We start from the raw sequence: 18,183 nt of genomic DNA, 5'->3' as shown, positions 1-18,183 counted from the left end.
TGGGGGGTGGGGGGAACTTCACAAGTGCTACCTTTAGTAGCCCATCAGCGAAACTAGCTCTTCAAACATATTTAGAAACTGTCACAATTCCAGAATATATGTCAGATACTAGTGTCTCTTGAATATAAGGAAGTGAAAATTACAGACGCAGTTTGAGATAGATAATCTTCACGGTCAACTCGATTGAATTTAGGATCACTTTAGAGATTGATGCCACGCACTGCTGTGTGCGTGGCGATTAACTGAGCAGTGGGAGACCCTCCATGGATGTGGAGCAGGATAGAATAAGGGGGGATGGATAAAGCGAAAGTTATCTGAGCACCAGCAACCCCTTTCTATCTGCTTCCTGGCCAACATGCTGTGAAATGAACTTTGCTGCTCTGTACTCCCTTAGCACTACAGAATGAATAGTGTAAAAGCATTGTGCAAAAGAGAAGTCTTTCCTACCCTAAGTTGCTCATACAAGTGATTCTGTAAACACAGTAAGAAAAGTAACCAAGACATTCACGCTGTCTCCACAAATGTCCCCACCACATCCTGGTATGGATAGGGAAGGCTATTTATTGGTCATCAGCCAAACCTCTCCAAACCATCTTGCTTTTCTGAATACCTTGATGAGATGTTCTGCTGGAGCTCTCGGGATGGCAAGGGCAGTGTCTTCTGATCGGACTGCAGATGTTGGTTGTTCAAGCGCGCTCAAGTCTTCTTTTCCTTGAGAGAGAAAGCATGGAAAGAATCCATTGAGTGAGCTGCTGCCTTGCATTTCTGCACATGCTTTTACTATTGACTGGATATAGACCTCTGCGTACACAGCCCATTCATTATTCATGCCCTACTTCAGTTTCCTCGACTCCTCGTTGGGATGGGCGCTCCAGGCTCGGACCCAATAGGTATGAATCATGCTGACATTGAAAATCTCCAACCAAACATCCAAGCAAGCAAACAAAAATCCTGGAATAATAAAACATCTCAGAAGAGCAACTTGGTTTTTAAGAGCAACTTTTTCATAGCTCCTTCTGAGCTACCCTGATCAATGACACGAGGCTGCAAAGGAGAGGCAATCTGTGCTGCCACAGGAAGGTCCCCAGTGGAATTTTCAGCAGCGGGGAATTATCTCCCGGCAGTTCAGATTTTGTTTTGCTAACAAGACTCCATGTTAGGAGACCGGAGAGCTATCCTTTTCTGGCAATGTTCCCCTACCTTTTCAGAATTACTGAAAAGCTAACCGAGTCTGTTCTGATTTGGACATCTCTTTGTGAGCCAGAGCAGCTGCCGCAGGGCTCATAAAAAGGGAAGACATTGCTATTTACCCAGGGAAGATATTGAAATGCTGTGTGTTGTACATAAGCGTCTGACTGGTAACGATGCTGTGTCGAGAATTCTAGCAGCTCCCTCCCTTAGCCAATGTCTTCCTCATCGTTTTTTCTCCTGAATTCTCTCTCTTCATTTTTCCAGCCTTATTTTTTGTTCCCATTAATCTACTGCCTGTTTCACACACCTATTCTTTGACGTACAGATAAAAATAACCTTGCCTCCTCTTTCTGCACATCAAACCTATGCTCTTATATTTTAAGATGTAGAACATCAGGGATGAAGAACTCAAGGGGCTTCTTCTGAAGTTTGAAGTAAGGCTTTGCATAAGCATCATGTCGGACACCATAAATGAATGTAGCTTGTCATTTGTCAAATAAAAAATATATAAGTTAATTAAAAAAAAAATGGATTGAGCTGCCGACAGCAACCAGACAATTCTACTGTCTTTACAGTTTGGTTTTCAACTCTCTGGAGGGAGCTGATATGGTAGCATTTGAGTATTCAAGTTTTCCTGCTATATCATAAGCAAGTGTGTAATCCCCTGCAGCTTTTCATCATAATCAGAATATGATTTAATAATTCATCTGCCATTGCTCAGCAATCCCTTTTACCAACTAATGGATCAGGGTCATGCTAGCATAAATCCAACAGAAAAATGGGATGATTTTCTGTGTCTGAGAAAAGAAATCACAGTCCTCGATTCTAAAGAACAGATGCTACATGAGAGTTTATTTGTTGAGTGGCTTTTAAGTCCGATTCCTGGTATAACAGAACAAGGCGAGGTGGCTCCAGCTCAGGTTATCTCTATCTGCTCCTTTAAAACTATAATTTATTCAGTGAAAGTTGGATACTTTTTAGTCTGGCATTTTTGAAGGCAAACAGATAAATTGCCAAGTGTCACAATGTATATTGAGGATACGCCAAGCACACATGGGAATTTTTTTTCAACCTCAAGAATAATTCTAGCTGCTCATCGAGAATGAAGTAAAGGCAGTTATCACTGACATAGGTAGAGGTGTGTGTGTGTGTGTGTGTGTGTGTGTGTGTGTGTGTGCGTGTGTGCCCTTCATTATATTAAGGGGTATAAGAGACTCAAATCATGGATATCTGAGTTATTACAACCTTGGATTAATTGTTCTAGCTAGAACTTCAAGTACTATATTGAATAGACAGGGAGAGAGGGCAGCCTGGTGAGCGGGGGGGGGGGAGTGGGTGATGGCATAAGGGGTTTGCGGAGGGGAAACCAGGAAAGGGGATAACTTTTGAAATGTAAATAAAGCAAATATGTAATAGAAAAAAAAAAAAGAAAAGGAAAAAGAAAAAAAAAACCAACCTGGAATTATTTGATAGTTTATACAACTGTACCCTTCACAACTGTACAATTTTTCCACAGTGGTTTCCAGCACAAAGTAGCTTTTCCCATCAGCAAACATCTGTAAGATTTCTCTCACGACTTTGTGTCCCCAAAATATTCCTTTCTCAGAGAAGAGGGCTACTAGCACCAAATTCTCCATGACAGAGGAAAATATATGAGCAAGCAAAGCATGCAAGTTCTGGAAGCCAAACAGTAGAGATTAAAAGCCATCTGTCATTGGGAATGTGGGCTTACTCGCAAGCCATGAACTTCCAGCTGTCTGCACAGACTTCCATACACAGATTAGACTAGAAGACTGGTTTGCATAGTCCCATGGTTAAAGAGAATGAAGCTGCTATGGACATAGCTGAGCATAGTCTTTGTGGCGTGGTGGAACATCTTTTGAGTATATGGTATTAAAAACAAAGACATCAAGAATTTTACAGGCAAATAGATGGAACCTGAGAATATCAGCCTGAGTGAGGTAACCCAGTCCTAAAAGGACATGGCATATACTCACTGATAAGTGAAAATTAGCCATAAAATACAGGGTACCCATGCTATGCTTCACAGACCCAAAGAAGCTAAACAAGAAGGAAGGCCCAAGCGAAGATGTTTGAATCTCACTTAGAAGGGGGAATAAAATAGTCATAAGAGGCAGACTGAGGGAGGGAACTGGTTGGGGGAGGGGTTGGGGAGGGGGTTGGGGGTTCAGGATCAGATGTCAGGAGGGACAGGAGAGATGGACATATGGTCATGAGAATGAATGGACATCTGCAACTGACAGGGGTGGGGGTGGGTAGACAGCATCACTAGGATGTGATAGAGACCTGGGATAATGGAGGCACCCAACAATCAGTGGGGTTGACTGTAGCTGTGACTCACAGCATTGGGGACATGGAACCTGAAGAGGCCACTTCCTATAGCCAGGAAGGAACCTCAGTGGAGTGATAGGGACACCAACCCACCCATGAAACTTATCCTGCCTTCAGGAAATGCAGGCACAGGGGATGGAGCAGGGATTGAGGGAACAGCTACCCAATAACAGGTACAACTGGAGACCATCCCATTGGCAATCTCTGACACTGTTAATTATATTCTGTCATGCTGGTAGACAGGAGTCTAGCATGGCTGTCCTCCTAGAGGCTCTACTAAGTAACTGATTCAGACAGATGCAGACACCCACAGCCAATCAGTGGATGGAACTTGAGGACTCTGTGGAAGAATAGGAGAGAGGATTGTGAATCCCGAAGAGGATAGGAACTCCACAGAAAGACCAACAGAGTCAACTAACCTGGACCCTGGGGCTCTCAGAGACTGAACCACCAGCCAAAGGGCATACATTGGCTGGACCTAACATCTGTCCCCATCCCCTGCACATATATAGCAGATGCACAGCTTGGTCTTCATGAGGGTCCTGAGCTACTGGACTAGGGAGCTATTCTAAAAGCTGTTGCCTGTCCATGAGATACGGTCTAGCTGGGTTGCTTTGTGTGGACTCAGTGGGAGAGGATGTGCCTAGCCTCACAGTGTCTTGATGTGCCAGGGTGGAGGATACCCAGGAGGCCCCACCTGCTCAGCAGAGAAGAGGGGGAAGTAGGGGGAAGGATTGTGGGGGGGGGGGCAGTAAGCAGAATGTAAAATGAATAAGAAAAAAAGAAAAAAAAAAACAAACAATTTCCCAGCTCCAGCCAGAAACTGCTTTGCCCTGAGCTGCATAAAACTACACGTTATCATCTGCAGACATTTGCTATAGAAATCAATTTTTTATTTTCTTAGAAACAGTTCTATGCCAGGCAGAGTCCAGGCAATAAAGAAGATAGGAAACACTGACTTGATCCCAATGCCACTCTAGGGTGATTGACAGACCATCCTAGGAGTGAGATGTCTTTTAATTTATCAATTGCTTTCGCCTATTTCACAAATGTACTATAAATTTTATTGGCTAGACATGGATTGCTATAATATTCTAAGCATCTGGAATGACCTTCCTTCCAAGATAAAACTGCCCGAATGACTTCCCCAGGAAACACCTAATTTTGAAATTTGTTCATTTTTGCCTCATTCCTTATTTTCTTTTAGTAGCTATTTTAATTTTGGTTTGCAAATAGCAGACTTCCCCATGGCAGTTTCCATTTTCTTTGTTTTGGTTGGTTTTCCCCTCAAGGAGTTTTCTCTCCCCCATCTCCCTGCCCTCCCTCATCCAGGCATAAGCCCCTCCCTTTACTCCTAGTGTTCCTCCTTTCTCTTTGACAGCACATACATTCTATGCCCTTCCTACATTGTTCCCTTTAGGGCTATCTTTATTCCCTGTCTTGGTGGCACGTTTCCTGTTTTCTGGCATCTATGCTTACTCCACATAAATACACATATGGAAATATCAGCAGCTAAGGTCTGCATATATTGGGAAACATGCACCATTTGCCTGTCAGAGCCTGGGTCACCTCATTTTATACACTTCCCAGTTCTATGCAGTTTCCTGCAAGTTTCATCTTTCCTGATGGCTGAGTAGCATTCTATCCTGTAGTAGCTCTTTTTCATTATCTATCATCAGCTGATGGGAAACTAGATTGATTCCACTTCCTGGCTGTTGTCCATAGAGCAATAGTGAACAAATATCTCAGTAGTAACATAGGGAGAGCTCTGGTGATATCCCTAAGAGTCCAAGAGCTCAGTAGCATGAAAGCTCTATCATTAATTTTTTTGGAGAAGCGCTACACTGTTTTCCATAATGGATGTACCCATTCAGTCTCTCAGAAAGGGAATGAGGGCTCTTCATTCTTGGTCAGCATCCGCCCTCCTTTGTTTTCTTGAGGATAGCCATGATGGCAGAGGTGGTAGAGAATCTCAAAGTAGATTTCATTTGCATTAGCATCACAGTTGAAGATGAGGAATGGTTAAAAGTATTTATTGCCAGATAGCATTTCTTCTTCGGAAAACAGACTGCGTTGTTTGTTTCTTGGTTGTTTTTGTTGCTGTTCTCTGTGTAGTCTCGATGTACAGCTGACAGAGATGTCTCTCTCATTCGGTAGACTGTCTCTTCAGTCACTTAACTGGTTCCTTTGTTCTTTGAGACTCTTGTAATTTCACGGGGTACCATTTGCCGACGGTTGGCTGTTTAGTGTCATTTTTAAAAGGCTAATTGGAGGAGTACTTTAATATGGAAAATTAACTTTCTAGAAGCCAATGTAGGGTAAAAAATTCTGTTAGTCTTAGAAATGCAAGTAGAAATGATTAGTTTAGGGTGTATGACCTCACACATCTGACCTCATGGACAAGCAAGTCACAGACAATAGACCAGCCAATTACCCAAGACACAAACATTTAAAAATAATTACAGTTGATCCCTCCACCACCCCCATAATGTTCTATATTTGCATGTAGGAGTCTTGACTACAACCGGCAAAGAAAAAAATGGAGGAGAGAAATTAGCAGATTGGGCTTTTCATTTCTTTTTCCTAGCTGAAGAAATAATTTAGGGTTAGATGATTTCTAATTGGGTTAGAAACCTAGAAAGTAAAAACAAACCAACAAAATGTAAACTTCATAACTGAACAACAACCAAACCCCTCAGGAATTATCCTTTTTTTCCCCCCTGCTACTATCTCCTATGGATGATAATACCAAGTCTGTAAATTCTAAATACAGCATGCAAAATTTATAGACTTGGTACAAGTCCTGATTCTACTCCTTGAAAAGATGATCATAAATTGAAACTGATGCCCAAATGTACAGCTGGTTGGTGGCATAAATGAAATCTCTGCCCCATTTCTGAGACCTCAGTCTAATGACAGATACCCATGTCATATAGATTATACATTGCCCCAACTCATTATACACAGGTTTCGACAGGCAAGCATAGCACATTACCATTGTATGAAAATTCAGAGTTCTTAAAAGTAATATAAAATACAGAGAAAGTTTTGCTTTATTACAACTATGGTGTTTTGTCTTTTTTACCAATAATGTTTGGGAAAAATCTTTTATAACAGTTTTCTTTGTAGGATGAAAGGTACGAGAACATTTAGTATAATTTTTCATTGTGCAGTTATAAGAAAAAAGTGAATTTGAAAAGCTTGTCTTTCTTGCCCAATTGAGTCCCTGGAAAGAAAATTAATTTGCTTTTGTATTTTTTTTTTTCTTGAATTTTAAAATCTTTACATACCCTACTCTGTGACTTGTTAAAAGTTGCTTTTGTTCACTTGAACAGCTGCCTTTGCTTTTCCTTTGTTAGCAAGGGATCACGAATACGATATCTTTTTTTCTTTTGTAAATTCATTTTAAAGTTTGATTTCATAGTTTTCAAAACAGGCTCAGACCTCATCAGTGAATATATTTATTTGCCAAGAAAAAAAAAAAATCATCTAGTTTTTTTTTGCTAAACACCCTCCGCTGTGTGGAAGTTTCGGGTGCTAAACTGCTGCTCTGTGGAATCACAGTGGCACGTTGCTCCCGGGTAACTAAGGGCAGTAGTCACAGCCATAGCGATCACCCGTAAGAATTTAGGTAAACTGAGCCAAAGTGTATGCAACCAAGCACAAAGCTGGCAAGTCGATTCTCCCTCTGCATCCCTCCCCTCCCGCCTAGGCACTAAAGTCCTAGCTGGTAGTTTTATGCCAATAACCATAAAGCCAGTCACAGTCTCATTTGAAGAGACTAAGAAATGAAAAGTCTCCTCTCTACAGCAATCCATCTTGTAAGCTCAGAACTGCTGCAGACCGAGGGGCGGCAGTGAATGGAGAAGGGAAACAGATGGGAACCAGCCAGGCACAGAAATGAGAATCCAATGGATGAGAATTCAAAGCTAAAACCTGCAGCATGTTGCAAGGGCACTCTCCTCAGATCCAAATGATTTCGGAGGCTGCCTCTGAGTACAACAGTAAAATGACACATCATGGGTGTTATTTAATACGGGTCAGCTTTTGAATAGTGATATATTGTATACTAAAATACATATGACTATTTATTTATTTGACTGCAGACTGAAGTTAAGGAACAATGGGTGAAATTCTGAATGGAAAAAACTTGTGAGTGATATTCAGATCTTTTTTTTTTTTTGAGAGCTGTGTTCATCTTCACTGATCAATTACTAAATGTTGTTAGTCTTGGGTTGCCATGGAACTCTCTCTTTCTCTTTAAATAAAATGTGAAAACTTGAATTCAGTCCAACCTTTGGTTTTATAATTCATATAAAAACATATTAAGCCATTTTCTCTGAAACCATTGTTCTAGAGATTGGATGTATTAATCCAATTCAACATAAACACTCACTGAAATAGGGAAAAAATGGCCTATAAAATATTAGCCGAAATACAAAAAGGCAGCATGTGTTTATACTGATGGGATAGTTAAGTATTATTTTAAAATAAGTAAATTAAACTTTTTGTGTAAATTAATAAGCTGTAAAGAAACCATGATGAAGATAGTGGTGTTTAGGCCATATAGTTTTCAATTTATACATAGGGGCTTTAATCCAAAAAGAAAAAAATTCCTATTAATGGAAACAAATGTAAAATTACAGTCCTTTTACAAGTGTACTATCATATCATATAGTTGTTTATTTTGTATGAAATATCTTGCCTGGGCTAAGCCTTTACTTTCCATGGTAAACCTGTGAAGCTGCACAAGAAGCATGGAGAGAATAAGCACTACCCAGAGGGTCAGAAAAGCTTCTGCTCACACAGCTTGGGAACGGGCAGCAACCTTCTCCCTCTCAGCTCCATCAATTACCCCCATTTCTTTTGGAATTCACATCCTCCTTAGGTAAGAACAATGTAAGTAAAAGAACTAGCCTCACTCTGAACTGAGCAACTGCATGTGTACGTGATGCCTCCATCCAATGGGAAACTCCATGGTTCATTCCAATAACTAAGATTTTCCCCCCAGGCCCACGAGATTTTTCTAATTAATTGATTATACTGGATAAAAGGAAGACTAAGAAATTAGTTCCTACCCTCTAACGTCACCTCAAACTTCTGAGGGCATTATGAAAAAAGCCTTCCCTTGTTTGTAGTGCTGGGCATGAAGCCAGGGCGTCCCACATGCCAGGTAATGCAGTAGCCATTATCCAAAGAGAGACACTATCGAAGCTAGCCTTTTATAGTGTTCATGATCAAGCCTAATTAATGACAGACAGATAAAATTTTATAACATTATATAAAACTAACAAATGCTAAATGGCTTTTATTATTTCTGTTTTTTAGAATATGTAGTGATAAACAAATTCAATGTTTCCTTTGAGACCTTTTATTCTTTAGGCATATTATATTAAACTACTACTATATAATATGCATGTATCTAAAAAGCATTATATCTAATAATTTTTTTTGGAAAAAGAAGTAAATTAATAATCATTATCTTCTTTGAGAATCTAATCTGTTTCATTATCAAGGGATGTCTTCGATCTGAAAACCTCAGATTTCTGGGACATTGCTAAATTCATTAACATTGACCATGCACAACACTAGTTCTCAATCTTTTTAATGCTGTGACCCTTTAATACAGTTCCTCATGTTGTGATGACCTTCAACCATAAAATTACTTTAGTTGTTACTTTATAACTGTAATTTTACTTCCGTGAAGAATCATAATGTTTTCCTAGGGTCTTGGGTGACTCCCGTGAAGAGGATGTTCAGTCCTTCCAGAGGGTTCAGGAGCCACAGGTTGAGAGAGACTGATGTACAAGTTCTGGCTTTGCCACAAGGAAGACAACACAATTTTCACTGGACAATTAAGAAAGCCTGGGGATAAAGTAACCATGTAACTTGCGCATGGTCACACTATTAGGGGGAAGTTGAGTTGAGACTTGATTTCTGACTGCTTTCAAGCTCATGATCTTGACATATCTCATGTTTATCATATGAATGAAAGACAATTATTCATTGCTAAGTTAACGTAGGAAGCAGAATGAACAAAGTAGAACATAGAATATATATATATATATATATATATATATATATATATATATATATTACTTTCTCTTCAGATTAAAAATGCCTAAGACTATAATCAAATTCCTCCACCTTCTGTCCTTTCTTCCTTACTTGGACATCCATATATCCATTTTAAATAGTTTTCTGGCTATTTTACAATGGGCAAACAACAAAAATCCAGAGGACAGGGACTTTATGAATACCAGATTAACTCATCCCCATTTCTTTTGCATCTTCTGTAACCAGCTACAGTTCTGTAAATAATTTCTCCTCTGTGTACCTTCTATACATTTTCTCTCCATTTCCACTCTTAATATTAAGACCTGTGACTCAAATCATTATCCCTTTATACTTAGAGATGGAAACAAATTCTGGAATAACTTGCTATATCTTGTCCATTTGTAACACCAATATAAAGTTAAATTTCTTGAAAGACCTGATTGGATAGCCAGTCTCATTATTAGGAAAGAGGGATGACGGAAAGAGCAATGGACATTGATTCCTGGTGTGTAATGAAGACATATTCTCCCTGAAGACAATCTTGATCCACTCTTGAGGCATTTCTCACAAGTGTGAGCTACAAACACAAAGCTAAAAATGTAAAACAGATAAATTCTGTCACTTGCACACTTAAAATATTCAAGCTCTGGTTGGGATACCTGGACCCATTCAATGAGAGGGACTTCTATTTCCTGGGCACTACTGACTTCTCTAGTTTCAACTCTTCATAAATCATCACTTTGTACACCACAGTCAGATCAATGCCTAGAATAAGTCAATATTTTGTTGTAGCCTAACTTGGCATTCCTATTCATGCCTGGTACCATACAGTTTTTATACCATTCTCTGTCCTCCGAAAATGCTTTAGCCATATTGATCATTCCTTCAGCTCTCATACATACTGTATTCGTCTCCATGTTCTTTACACTTTGAATTCCCTCAGGGTCTTTTCCTGGATATTTGCAATATATTATCTTCGTTTGTCCTAGTCTCCCCTCAATAGTCATTTAAGGGATCTTCTCTATAATCTCGGTATTCTTACTTTTGTATATTTTCTTTATAATAGCCACATATGTCATTACAGATGATTGCATGTTAATTTATTTTCTCCTCTGAATACAACGCATGAAAGTAGAAAAGTTTGTCTTATCCACTTACATAATTCCACAACCTTGAATCTATCCCAGGTAAGTTCTCTGTAGATGTGTGTTGACAGATTTTCACACTTCAGCTTAACTGTTATGTCTGCTAAAACACAATATTAAGTGTGATGCTGGCAAGAAGCCCCTTGAAGACATGTTTAAGTATTCTGTCATTTTGTTAAAGGACCCCTATTCCATGCCTGACCCAGGTTAAGCATATAGAAAACATATTGAAAGTGGTCCATGTACCACTAGACCTTTCAGACCTAGTTTCTTCACAGAATTCAGAGAGAATGAAGAGGCTCATTCTTTTCGAATCTGTTATAAATTAGGGTTGAGAGGATTGGGAAATTCAGAGTGGGCTCAGTTGTTAAGAGTGCTCACTAGTCTTGCAGAAAACTAGGGTTTGTTTCTCAATATCCTTGTCTTGGGGTTTTACAATCTTCTGTGACTCCAGCTCCATGTGACCTGGCACTCTCTTCTGACCACGATGGGCACTGTACATGTACACATTCATGTGTGCATATGTACACACACACACACACACACACACGCACTTAAAAATAAAATTCCTTCTTTCCTTCTTTCCTTCTTTCCTTCTTTCCTTCTTTCCTTCNTTCCTTCCTTCCTTCCTTCCTTCCTTCCTTCCTTCCTTCCTTCCTTCCTTCCTTCCTTCCTTCCTTCCTTCCTTCCTTCCTTNTCTTCTTTCCTTCCCTCCCACTTTACTTTCTTTTTTGAGGGAATTATAAGGTTATATAGCATAGAGGCTATTTTGAAAATATGACTCATCTTTCAGTAAAAAGTACACATGTGCTGTATATTATTTATATTCCAAGGAGATGAACAATCTAAAGCCAAAACAGGAGTTGGCTCTCTGGACACTGGGTTAAGAGTCTTATTTTCTTTTCCTAATTTTTGTTCTCTTTGAGTAAGCAAGTATACTCAATTTTCTTCAAAATTAAGCCATAATATTAATTTCACTTTGCCTACTCATCCAACCACATATTCATTCTCTCTTCCTTAAAATGAATCTTCTAAGACATGTGTTTTTATAAATTAATTACTTGGATATCGAAAATCTCCAGCAATCTTGCTTCCCTACCCCATTCTATTATGTCGACACCAATCTCCTGATTATCAAATTTACCCCTCATTCTCAGTTCTGAACACTTCCACAAGATAAATCTGTGGAATGAATGCCCTTCTGTTCCACTTAAAATCTTTGCTTCTGGGTTAGTGTGTGCACTTTGGAGGTTTTCTAGACATGTTTTGTTCTTTTTATTTTCTTATATTACATCTGTATTTGGTTCTTTAGTTGTTCATATTTAGTGTTGCTCTTTTTCCATACCCTTCTATTCCTCTAACAGTTTCAGACAATACTGTATACCAGAAAACTCAATACTACATCTTTATGGCTGCTGCTTGTACTGCACCTTTGACCCAAATTTCCAAGCGATGGTAATCTCCTCTTAGATTTGTTGCTCAAATGAAAAGTTGCATACTTGCCCAAGAGCGTTTTCTAATTTTGCATGTCCTAGCTCCATGTGTGATAAGAACTGAGAGCTGACCTTTGACTTCTTCCAATTTTCCCTGGCAAATCTGATTACGTTTCATGTATTATTGATGTTTGCGCTGAAGTGACCCTGATATGTTTTTCCTCTATGCCATCAGCTCCCTAACTAATTCAGGAACATATGTGCTTCAGCTTGTGACTGATGTCTTGTCTTTAATATCCTGCCACTTCAACGCCAGCTCTGCATTGCTCTGCCCTGTAGCCTTGCACTCCTTATACTAACAGAGCATTTCCTATTACTATTAAAGCACTCACTTTATCCTTGAAACTATTGCACTGGACTATATACATGTCCACTTTTGCCATCAGGTTATTAATTCCTTAAGGGTACAAATGATATCTTATTCTTTCTCATAACTCCCATACCGTTACCACGACTACAGTATGAACTCAATAAATATTTGTTAAATTGAGTATGAGATGTGTGAGCAAAGACAGATCATCAAATGTGTTATCCTGCAGTAGGCTGGGTGAGATGCCATTCTCTGCTCTGACACAAGGAGGTAAAAGAACATTGCTGTGTTTAACATTTTTCACACAAAGTATCCACTGAGACCTATTTATTGTCCCTGCTATTTATTTTCTATAACATATTAGAAAAAATAGAGAATCTGAAAGCAAATACTGATTTCATACATAGTCAAAAAAAAATCAATGCCAATTACACTTAAGTTTCCTCTTCATGAATATTAACTTGGGTGAAGAACACACAGGAAGTAGGTATGGTATCACATCAGCTACCATAGCAAGGGACTAATCCACCTTTATGAGTCGGAATTCTGAGTTCAGGCTTAAAGCTCTGTAAGTATCTACATGACTTACCCTGCCAGTAAGATTTTCTTTTCAGTGATTTGACGTAAGTGATACGCTATCGCAATCAAACAACATACACATGCAACATATACCTTGTGAAATCAAAAATTTGAAAAAAAAAAAGAAAACTTAGTATCATGCCAAAAGATCATGAAAACTGAGATTTAGAGAAACTTAATTTTGACAGCAACTTTACTACTGGAGCAGATATATTGAGAATATTGTTAACCTGTTAGTCTTGTATCATTGAAATAGTGGTATAGGTGCCAGATATACAGTTACAAGGACGAAATGACACCAGGTAAGATGAATGACTCAGGCATGTAACTGTTCTGCCAACAAGGCAGATAACAGACATAGTCAAAAGCTGTGAATTCTTTAGAGTGGCATTCTTATTTTGTTGACTTAGGAATAATTCTTGATTACTTAATTGGTTACAGGCAATGTGAAATTGTTACTATACCCTAACACATGATGATTAAGAGACCTAGAAATAATATTGCTTCAAGAATCAGCCATGGTCTTTTTTTATTTTTATTTTAATTGCAACCCCACAAATGGCTACTGGCTTTAGCTGCCCCTCCATCTCTCCCCTATTCTCTCCCATTCCATGTTTGATCCCCTTGTTCCTGACCCACCCCATCCATCTATATCTATCTATTCTACTTTTTCTTCCTAGGGTGATCAAATTCTTCCCCTAGTCCCTTACTCTATAGCTTATCTATTAGTAAAATAAGTTAAAAGATTAGAAACTGTGTTCTCTTAGATACTACAGGTTATATAATTTTTGAATCTTATATAAAATATCGTAAAACTTTAAAAATAGCATGTATCACATCCTATAGCCAATATATTCACCCTAAAGCTAAAGATAATGAAATAAGTAAGGTACTTCTTTTCTTTGTTAACTATAAATGTTTCAAGCCTGAGATAGACGAATATATCATGACTGTAAGTGAGGAAAATTCTTATTCTTTCTGATAATTTCTTATAAAACATGCACTCAATTATCTATATGCTATGATGGCACCTTTTTTATTTTAAAGGTTCTCTTTGAAATCTAGGTTACAACTGAAACCTTAGCTGTGCAGAACTTAGAGAAAAAAAAAATGTTTCCAGGAACACTCAGTGTGAGTGGAGATTCCAAAGACAGTGAGCACGTGACCAGAGGAGCTGAAGCACAAAGACCCTTAGGAGCAGTGACTCATAAAACTATGACAAGGGATTTATCCAAGAACACTGTGTGTCACAGGAGGGTTTTCCCTACACTTTAGAAAGTCATTAAAAGCTACATAGTACCCCACTGTATGTACGTAACTTTCACCCATTCATCTGTCAGGTTATCTCCCGATTTAAGACATCGTCAGGAGTATTGCCACAGCCATCAGCATGCTAATAACTTTCAAGATCTTGGTTTTAACCATTGACTACAAGAAACGCAGAGTTGACATTTCTGGATGACTTGATAATCATAATTTCTGAAGCATTTCTATATAGCTTTTAAGTATAATTGCTCTATTTCCCATTCTCACCAATATCACGCAGATATTTCTGATTTCCACATCTTCACCAACACTTGCTGTTGTTGGTCTTTTTGGAAGCAGCCATTCTTTGTGAACTGACAGGATAGATAATGGTAGTTTTGGTCTGCCTTTCCCTGGTGAGTGGGGATGGTGGATAATTTTTAACAGGCTTGGCTGTTAACATGTAATGTTTAGAGAAATATCTGTTCAAGATTTTAGGGCATTTTTAAAATCTGGTTGATACTTGTTTTGGTATAGATTTCCAGAAGTTCCTTATCTTGTTCACAAAATTATTTTATTATATATAGCTTTCATATATTTCTTCTATTCTTTACTATTTTCTTGGTAGTGTACAGACAACTTAGTTTGATTTTAATCTTTTTTTTTTTTTTTTTTTTTGCATTTACTGCTTCTGTATTGATTTTGTATCCATAAAACCATTAAAGGAGCCAGTGTCATGTCTCCTTGTTTCCTCTCTGAATACATATGAACAGATTTTAAAAATATGGTGCATGAATGGGATGAAATACTATTCATATATTATAAACATGGAAATACCAAAGTATACACAACACAGATAATACATGAAAACTCTGCTGAGTGAGAAAAACTCGTCAGAGAAGGACAAAAATCAGTATAGTTCCACTTTAAGGGGACATCAGTGACACACTCACAGGAAGCAAACTGGAATGGTGGCTAACACAGGCTGCAAGAAGGGAAATGAGCAGTTTCCTCAAGTTCATATAGGATACCTGAGTTCTAGTGATCTTGTCCCTATGGCAACTGTATCTTTTTTAAATCCTTAATAATTATTTGAGGGACATTTGGGGGCATGATTCAGGGGAAAAGTTCATACTTAGAATGTTCAAAGCCCTGAGTTTGTTTGATTAACAACCTTCAAATCAAATTATTCCTAAGACAATGTATTGGTGTCAAGTGTTTTTGCAACAATTCAACAAAAAGAAAGCCTATGAAGAGTTTTCAAGTAACATAAGAGGACATAACTTGAAAGATGCTGAATTTTAAATATATCTTCTTTTTCTGGAAAAAAGGTATGGCATGGTAAGTAGACTTCAGGGACCACAATGATGGTGGGGAAAAGTGAGTTATTTCCTTACAGTTCTGATTAATTTCCTTGTTCCTACATGGCTTAGTGTTAAGAAAGATTATTCTGACAGTTAGAATCATACCTTAATCTATAGAGATCAAGAGGCTAAACTTTACTAGACTTATCCAATTAGAGACACATACAAACTCTAACATATATGTTTATGGATATGTGTGTACGCATCCACATACAAATGTCTACTGCATGTATATGTTCTCATTAGAAAGTTGACTTGTTTGTTTCAAATTGGTTGATGCAGCCTTGAGGTATTTTCAAAATACTCATGTTCAATGCCTACTGAACCTTTGTAGGTCACATGTAACGATTATAAACAGAAAAAAATGAGAATACTTGATCTCCAGGGGTAGTATATTAATTTTAAAAATTCTAGAAAAAAAATGCTCCAGAGCAATTGCTGTATTGCAACCAGTGCTGTCAGTACCTTAAATCGCATTAAGCAATCTACTTTCTGAAGGCAACACTTTCTATGTATATATGTCCCATTACATACCCTTGTGAAATAATTACCTAAATCAGAAAAGTGACTCAAAGTTCACATATTATCTAAGTATGTAAGCACAGCCCTGAACATGGAAGAAAGCAAATTAACGTCAAACTAAAACAAACCAAACACCATTATTTCCATATCAAAGGGAATAAACATTATCAAACAACGACAGCAACAGGAGAGGGAGGGCTCAGAGGAGCAAACTCACAGTCTGATATGTTCATCTCAATATGCTTCCCACAGGAAATGTGTAATAATTACAACATTTTAGGGGTGTTTTTAATCTCTCCTTTTATTTTTTTTTGGGGGGGGAGGGGTAGATTTTACGCTAAAGCCAGGAACGACCGAATCCAGGCACAGAATAAAAGTCAAGGCATGATTGCCAGAGGCTGACATGTTATGCAGGAATGCACATACAAAGCAACCATTCACGTCTATTAGGTAGATTATGTCTCTGAAGGATATCATTTTATCTGGTATGAAGAGCTCTTTGGCCTTAACACTTTTCAAGGTATTAGTAAACCTTCAGTAAGTCCTTGCTATTGAGCAAGGTAATCTACAGCCTCCTTCTCATGTGTATTTGCCACATCACTTGAGGATGAAGGAAATACAGAGGGGACATCATCAGCTTCTAGAAAGACAAGAAGACTATGTTTAAAGACTTTAAAGCTAAATGCAACTGATTAGGTACAACATGAACTCCACCGCAGTAATCTCCCTTCACTAGAATTAAAAGGAAGACCTGCTTAAAGCCTGAGGTAGCAGAGTTAAGACTATCACAACATAAGAAATACTACAATTTTTCCAAACAATGGGCACTTGGGCACAGGCGCAGGCACAGCCTACTTTAGAGAGGCGGATGAAGATAGATGTGTCACTAAAGAAAGTTTTAGCTAATTAATGGGTGAAGGAGTCATATTGGGCTATAAAAGAAAGGATTCTAATCGTTTTAGATTGCTTTCTGCCCCTTCTACATGTTCCTTGGGGCCAATACGCAGACACAGACCATTAGACTTAATAAAACTTTTATCATTACAGCATAAACTAATATTTAGTTCTCCAGGGAAAATCTGGAAGGTCTTTCTTTTCAATTTTTAGCTAGCCCATTGGTTCTTTGAAACATTTCAAAGACATCCATCATTGCAGGGCATATCTCCCAGATGCCATATTTAGCTGAATGGATGGAGAAGAGCCTTTCTGGGAACGCCATCAGGTACCAACTTTGACCTTGTTTTAACAAGACACTAATGGTTTCACTCTGTATTGGCTTCTCCATCTAGGGTTCTATTTAGGAAAACTCGATGTTCTCGAAGCAGTGAGAAAGTCGATCTGTCCCTCCTAGCTAGCTCACCAAATGGTTTCATTAGTTGCTAGAGGACCTTCCTCCTTCCTCCTCTTCTTCCTCCTTCCTATTCTGATTGCTAATCCTCCTCCTCCTCCTCCTCCTCCTCCTCCTCCTCTCTCTCTCTCTGGGTGAAGGACACTAAATTGGAAAGTGTAAATGAAACATCAGAAAGATGTTTCCACTTTAAGTTTTATATACATTTATTAACTTAAGGATTTAGTCTTGACTTTGAAGATCGCACTATATATTTGTTAGAGCAAAAAAGAATTTTGCATGACAGAAAATTCTGGAATTCATACTGCTACGTAAAATAGTCACCTAGGGAAATCAAGGATGTCTAAAAGATTTATAAAGAAATGAACTTTGCCAGGGCTAACATACAGAACAATTCATGTCTCTTTTACCTCCACCTGTCATTTTCCTTCATAACAAGCACATATGTAGATATGTTGTGATTTTGTTAAATTTCTTTGCTAGCATGCAGCTATTGTAGACTTATCAGACAAGTGTAAGATTTTCAGATCTCCATATATATATATATATATATATATATATATATATATATATATAT

General features: G+C 38.2%; 1 protein-coding gene across 2 annotated transcripts in view; it reads right to left on the bottom strand.

Moving 5' to 3' along the window:
* Syt1 (synaptotagmin 1) overlaps nt 1-18,183 on the bottom strand; it is a 425,848-nt gene that overhangs the window by 321,486 nt on the left and 86,179 nt on the right. For both annotated transcript variants that reach the window (XM_029542073.1, XM_029542074.1), the window contains exon 2: nt 611-711. The gene's annotated coding sequence lies outside the window, so the exon portion shown is untranslated. The remainder of the gene's footprint in view (nt 1-610; nt 712-18,183) is intronic.

Source organism: Mus pahari, chromosome 9 (genome assembly GCF_900095145.1).
Source record: "Mus pahari chromosome 9, PAHARI_EIJ_v1.1, whole genome shotgun sequence".
NCBI lineage: Eukaryota > Metazoa > Chordata > Mammalia > Rodentia > Muridae > Mus > Mus pahari.
This window is presented reverse-complemented; position numbering and strand designations above follow the sequence as displayed.